Source organism: Lathamus discolor, chromosome 14 (assembly GCF_037157495.1).
Source record: "Lathamus discolor isolate bLatDis1 chromosome 14, bLatDis1.hap1, whole genome shotgun sequence".
NCBI lineage: Eukaryota > Metazoa > Chordata > Aves > Psittaciformes > Psittacidae > Lathamus > Lathamus discolor.
Genome location: NC_088897.1, coordinates 3927877 through 3933995, shown reverse-complemented (window position 1 = coordinate 3933995; position 6119 = coordinate 3927877).

Below are 6119 nucleotides of genomic sequence, written 5' to 3'. Positions count from 1 at the left end.
ACTATCTTGACCACTGTTACCCCTGCAGAACCAGCGCTGCTCCAGGAGAGCACAGCAGTCTGCTCTGCCTTGTGTGAATCGATGGAGTTACAAACTTCCTTCTGCATGTCCTGATTGACTTAGTGCCTAAGCCTTGAGCTCCCTTATGCAGCCCTTTTCACAGGAAGGGGCTTGTGTGGAGGTATTCAGCATGAGCAATGGAATCTTTCTATGGCTTGTGACGGTGGCTGAGCCAAAGAGAAAGTGATTTGATCTCCCCAGGTGAGTTCATGGGCATTTTCTCTTGGCAGAGGGGTATGAGGAATCGTTTCATGATGTGAATTGAGCAGGTTTGTTGCTGGCATTGAGAAAACGGAGGTGGTGCCTCTCAACAAAGCTTTGGAAAGACAGCTTTTAAAAACTCCAGCAGTGTGTGACAGCTCTGAATTTTCCGCTGGTGAATGAACTTCATTTGATAGAGACAATGCAGCTGGAGGCTGGGCACATCTCCTCACTGCTGATTGAAGGGATCAGGTAGGAACTGAGATTTAGTGCCTGCTGAGGGCTACAACTGCTGCCATGAGAGCAGGCAGCATCCCAGAGGTTTAAGTGCATATTGCGCTAACACCCTTGGAAGGAGCTTTAACACCAAATCCTGCATCGATGCAGAGCCAAGAGGTCAGTGTTTACTTTCAGAGAGGGACCTGACAAGGTGTCAGTGTTCTTGTTGCCACATTTTTAAGTCTGGAACCTGGAATTTCCTCAGTTAGCATGGTGAAGTTGATGTAAGATAAAGTCTAGGAAAGTCTGGGCTTGGCTCTAAACATATGTGAAGGTATTCCTGGGGTCTAGGGTTCATAAAATCATAGGATCACAGAATTGTTTAGGTTGGAAAGGACCTTAAGATCATCCAGTTCCAGCCCCCCTGCCTTGGGGGGTGGGGGTGAGGTTGGAACTGCCCTATGCCTCACACTAGGCCATGTTGCCCAAGGCTCTGTCCAACTTACCCTTGAACACTGCCAGGAATTAAGTATTTACCACTTCTGTGGGCAACCTGTGCTGCCTAAGAGGGACTTACTTGCTCAGCCTGGATGCGTCATACCGATGTTCTGGGACTCACCCAAAGCAAGGTTTGGCATCTTGGAGACATCTTGTTTTAGTCAGAGACGCTTGGATCAGAGATGTTCGGGTTTGTTGAGATTTGGGTTTGATTTTTTTTTTTTTGTCACAACAGTTTTGTCTTGAAAAATGTCATTTTGATGCAATAGAAATTGCTCAGGAAATCTCAGTGAGTCTGACAATTCTGCTTGGAAGGAAGCTGGGGAGGAATAGCTTGAACGTGCTGCAGCTCCCAGTTATGACATTTTCCGAATGGGAAGGAGTTTTGATTTATTTCTTTTTCTCGTTTCAAAATGATGTTTCAAAATGAACTGTTTTGTGGGGGAAAAAAAATGGTTCAGTCTGAAGGAAATGTCTGAAAAAAGGGAAGGAAAATATTGTGATTACTCCAAAGCAGTTCTTCAACATTTCCTTTTGCAACTCCATTGGCTTTTTGGATAACACGGGATGATTTAGCAATTGTTGGTTGTTAAGTCCTGCTATCCAAACTCCCAAATGTGTTTCTAGGTTGAGCCACTGATGTATGAACCATGCTTCTTTCTGTGGATAAACTACCTGGTTTCATAGCTGAAAAAAAAGCCTCTTTTAATCCATTAACTACAGAGAACAAAATACCCCAAGTCTCTCCATTCACAGAACCATAGAAGGATCTTCCACTGCATGAATTATTCAGGAGCAGTGATGGAAATGAAGTACCCATTACATTTACAAATACTCCACAAAGAGTTCTGGGCTGAGCAGGAATAGATCAGACAGCATTTATTGTAAAGCCTGGCTGAGTATTCCTGGAGCTGGAATTTCCTGTAGCAATTACCACAGGATCTGCAATCCAGCTTTGAAAAGGAGACTGCACCTTTCCCTGTGAATCCAGGAATCATCTGTGTTATTACATGGTACAGGTGACTTGGAGTGTTGAGCCTTTGTCTAAAATTAGTCCTCAGTGTGGTGGATGATTAAAGAGGGATCGTTCCTTCGGGCTACTTGGGATTGATGTTTCCTATTAAAAAATGCATTGCTAAGGATTTGTGAAATATAGAGAGCTTCTCAGCTGCGTGTAACACATTATGCAGATATGCTTAAGCTATCAGATAAGTGATAAATGATTTCTGTGAGTCAGATGGGGAGCACGACCCAAGGATAGGGGGGAGTATTATTTTTCTTCCCCTCTAAGAATCACAGAGAGGCATTTGTCAAGGCAACCAAGTGAGGTGCCCAGAGATCATGTGTCAAAGGCTGTTCTGCCTGGAGTGGGCACAACAGGAGTTAATAACGTGGCACCTCCTCAGACCTCTTCATTTCTCCTAGATTTCCCTGCCCTTTCCCTGGTTTTTGAGTTACACTTTTCTTCCGTGCTGCCTCTGAGTGCTGCCCGCTGGGAAAGCTGCCAGCAAGGCTGGGAATGAGCAAAAGCACCAGGTAATGGTGTCCGAGCGACCTTCTCTCTGCCCCTGTACCAACACTGAGCTGACAACACTGGGGAGTAGAAGACAAAGTGATCCCTTCATATCCCATCCCTCTCAGAACAGTTGGTGCTTTGTTCTTAATCAACTGTGTTGCTCCTGTGAGTCCTAAGCACCTCGCCAGCCTGAGGAGAGAGCTGCTTCACAGGACCTGATGGCAGAGAAGCGTCTTGAGGGCTGGCCCTTGTCCCACTTGAGCACGAGGCCTTCCAGTTTCACCTGGGAGCATAGGTTGTGTTTCCATTGATGAAAGACCCTCTCTAGGGGGAGAAGCCAGAGGCACGGGGTGGGTAGAGCATGGAAAGAGCACTGTCCTGCACAGGTCTCCTGTTTGTGTCAGAAATAAGTGTGGAACAGGCTATCTTTGCATTTTGCATTGAAGTTCTCTCTCCACAGCTGCAGAAAGTGGTAGCTACCAGTGCCTTTGGTCAGCATCAAGGCTGTTTGGGTGGTGGTAGGGCGGGTTGGCTGTATCGCTGCATGGCTTGCTGGTTTTGGTACTATGAGAGTCATTGACCCGGGGTTGGACAAAACTTCTCCTGTTGGGTTTTTTTGAAGAATAAGACGCAGAGTTAGTTCTCAGTGGAGTTCCAACATCTCCAGCACCACACGACACTAAATCAGGGCTTTAAAAACCAAGACTTTTTCTAATTACTTCCAGAACATTAACTCACTGTTGGAAATTGGGATTCTGTTGTGTTAAGGTCTGTACATAGACTAAAAGAGTCAGTGGCTTGAAGAATTACCTACTTAACAAAATAGAACAGGGGAAAAGTTATTAGAACTGCTCCCAGCTTTGAAATGTGTGAAACCTAAAACAAATTCAGTGGAAGAGAGGGGAACTCTTTTGGCAACACAGTTCTTACCTTTCAGTCAGTTCTGATGCTTCTTATCTCACTGGTGAAGAACTGACAGGAGATGGTGACTTTTCAGGAGATGCTGAATTTCATGAAGGAGAAAAACGATGGTTCTGCAGAAATGACCCTTTTCTGTAGGAATCAGTTTGTCTGGATGCTTCCCCGGACTCTTTTGGGTTGGGAAAATAACAATTAAATCACTTCCCAACAGTTTTACTCTTTGAAAATTGTTTTTCATTTGTAAACTTGGAATATCTTAAATGAGTTCAAGAAACCAATTTAGCAGCATTTCCTCAGTAATAAAATACCTTAGAAGAGATCTGTGGGCCTTGTCTTGCCTCTCACTGCCTGGGTCCCTCTGCAGGACTTTAAATCATTGGGCTTCCTGTCAGGCTGCCCCATGTCTCATCAAAGAGAGGATTAGAAGACCTGAGAAACATCTATGCCATTGAGACAGAGGATGTCTTACTCCACATTTTTATAGCACATGGCTCTACAGGGCTGTGGTCAAAGCCAGGGCACTCTGATACTACTATAAACCTCCTTATTTATGTTTTCAACCTACTTTGGGCATTACAGGAGAGTTGGGATTTTATTTGGCTTTCCCAAGAGTGTGTTCTTTTCCTGAACATAATGTACATAGCTGAGGATATGCTAAGAAGAGAAGGGCAGGGGATTTGAACAATTTGTGCTGGATTTGGGTGGCAGGAGATAATCCTCAGTCTGTACAAAGCACCTTTCATCTTGTTCTATTAGTTTTGTAGACAGCAGTCACTTTGCTCGAGACCGAATTGTCTGTGACAGCATCCCTGTGCCTTGCCACCTACTCCAGCAAGAGTGTGGCAGGCTTTTTAATGACTGTAATCCTCTGTGCATGATCCTGGGGTACTCCAGTGATGTCTGCATCGAAAGGATAAAGCATCTTGGGAGAGGAGTGAGCAACAGGCACAGGTAAGATCTGCAGAAGTTCAGACACTGCCTACCCTGTAGCAGACCGACTTGAGGAGCAATTCTCCCCTCCTCTCCCAAGGGGCTGCTTTGCTTTCCATTCTCCAGGGACATCATCTGCTTTTCTTGGCATCAGCTGCTTCAGAGCCGCACTTGCTAATGCTGAAGGACAAGGAAGACTCTGCTGCCAGGGTTGATATAAATATGTAATAATTTGTTTTTAATCAGTATTAGCAGTGCTGAGATTACAGAGTCAGATCCACTCATATCACAGGATCAGGGCAGCAAGAAACAACCAGTGGCAGGTTGGTTGGGTTCTTCGTAGCAAAGCATATAGATAATTTGAGGATAGATCATAAATGCAGAATCAAAGACAACACGTGCAGCTTCTTGGGGAAACTGCTATTCCAACATCATTGTCAACAGCGTGAGTCTGACTGTGCACATGTCTCTGAAGGCTCAGGGAGCCCAGCGTGACATGTGTTTGCCAAGGAGACTTTGGGCTCGTGTGTGCTGAGTATTTGCTTTCATTAAAAGAAAAAAGGCAATGAATGAAATGAATCAATGGTTTGTTTCCTGAACTGTAGCAGTGCCTGTCTGCACAGGTACACTCAGTGTTGCTGTTTGTCCATTAATGACTTTGACAGGTTTCCAGATCAGATCAGGATGGGTGGGAATGCACTAAGATGCCTTTGGCATTTGTCCTTTCTTGGCCCATCAGGCCTAGAAGGGAGGCACAGACATCACTGTGCTGTGAGGGAGCTCCAGTCTTGGTCCTGTGCTGCTTCTGAGCACAGGTTTCCTGCAGGGTTTCCAGATCAAGGTTCAAATTCCTTGTCGAGATCACCATCTTGCTGTGAGTTTGGTAATTTGGTGCCCATCATCAGGCTGGAAAACCTGTGATTGACAGGGATTGTGGATTTATTGCTCATTTCTTTGGGGTGAGATGAGATGGATGGTGGGTGACCTCATAGCATATCCATTGCCATATCTTCTTCCTGCTCAGATCCCCAGAAACCTGAGCATCTCTAAGTACTGGCAGCCAAACCCTGATGCACTGCTGGCTGAGTTGACCTTTTTCTGCTTCCTCATTATAGTCCAGAGCACCCCAAGCAATGCTGTAACAGCAAGGGACCAGGGAACCTGCAGCCCTTTCTCCCATGCTCTCTGATTATCTCTGCAGTGGGAGCCAGCAGGGACATGCAATTTGTTGGCCATCACAAAGAAGGATCTTGCCCAAAATCATCTGAGGCTTGTTACTGAGCACATAAAGTGGGGTGAGCTCAAAAAAGCTCCTTGGAGGTACCTCAAGCCCTTTATCTTCTTCTTCTAAGGCTGCCGTGTCTCTTACTTGCTCTCTGTTGTTTCTCTGCAGCAGCATGTGATGGCCACAGCTCTCCCTGCATGCACGTCTTCAGCAGCTGGGGCTCTGGCTGCACTCTTCAACACATGGAAATAAATTACTAGTCTTGTGGGCCAGGGAAGGACTTGGGCTCCAAGCATTTGGCCTTTGAAACCTCTCCTCAGTGCCTGCTCCTTTATCTGCAACACAAAAGCAGATCAGCTGAGGAGGAGGCCAGCCTCCCGCAGTGCCTCCCTGTAGGCTCCTGTGCCCTCCCAGGGCACCAGCCAGATCTCTGTTCCCTTCCTTCACTTTCCCTGCACTCATCATTACCTTGAGAAACTGGCCTCTTTTGCCCCAAGAGGGACAACTTGTCAGTGGGTTTTGTTGCAGTGTTGGGTGAGCAGGGAGAAG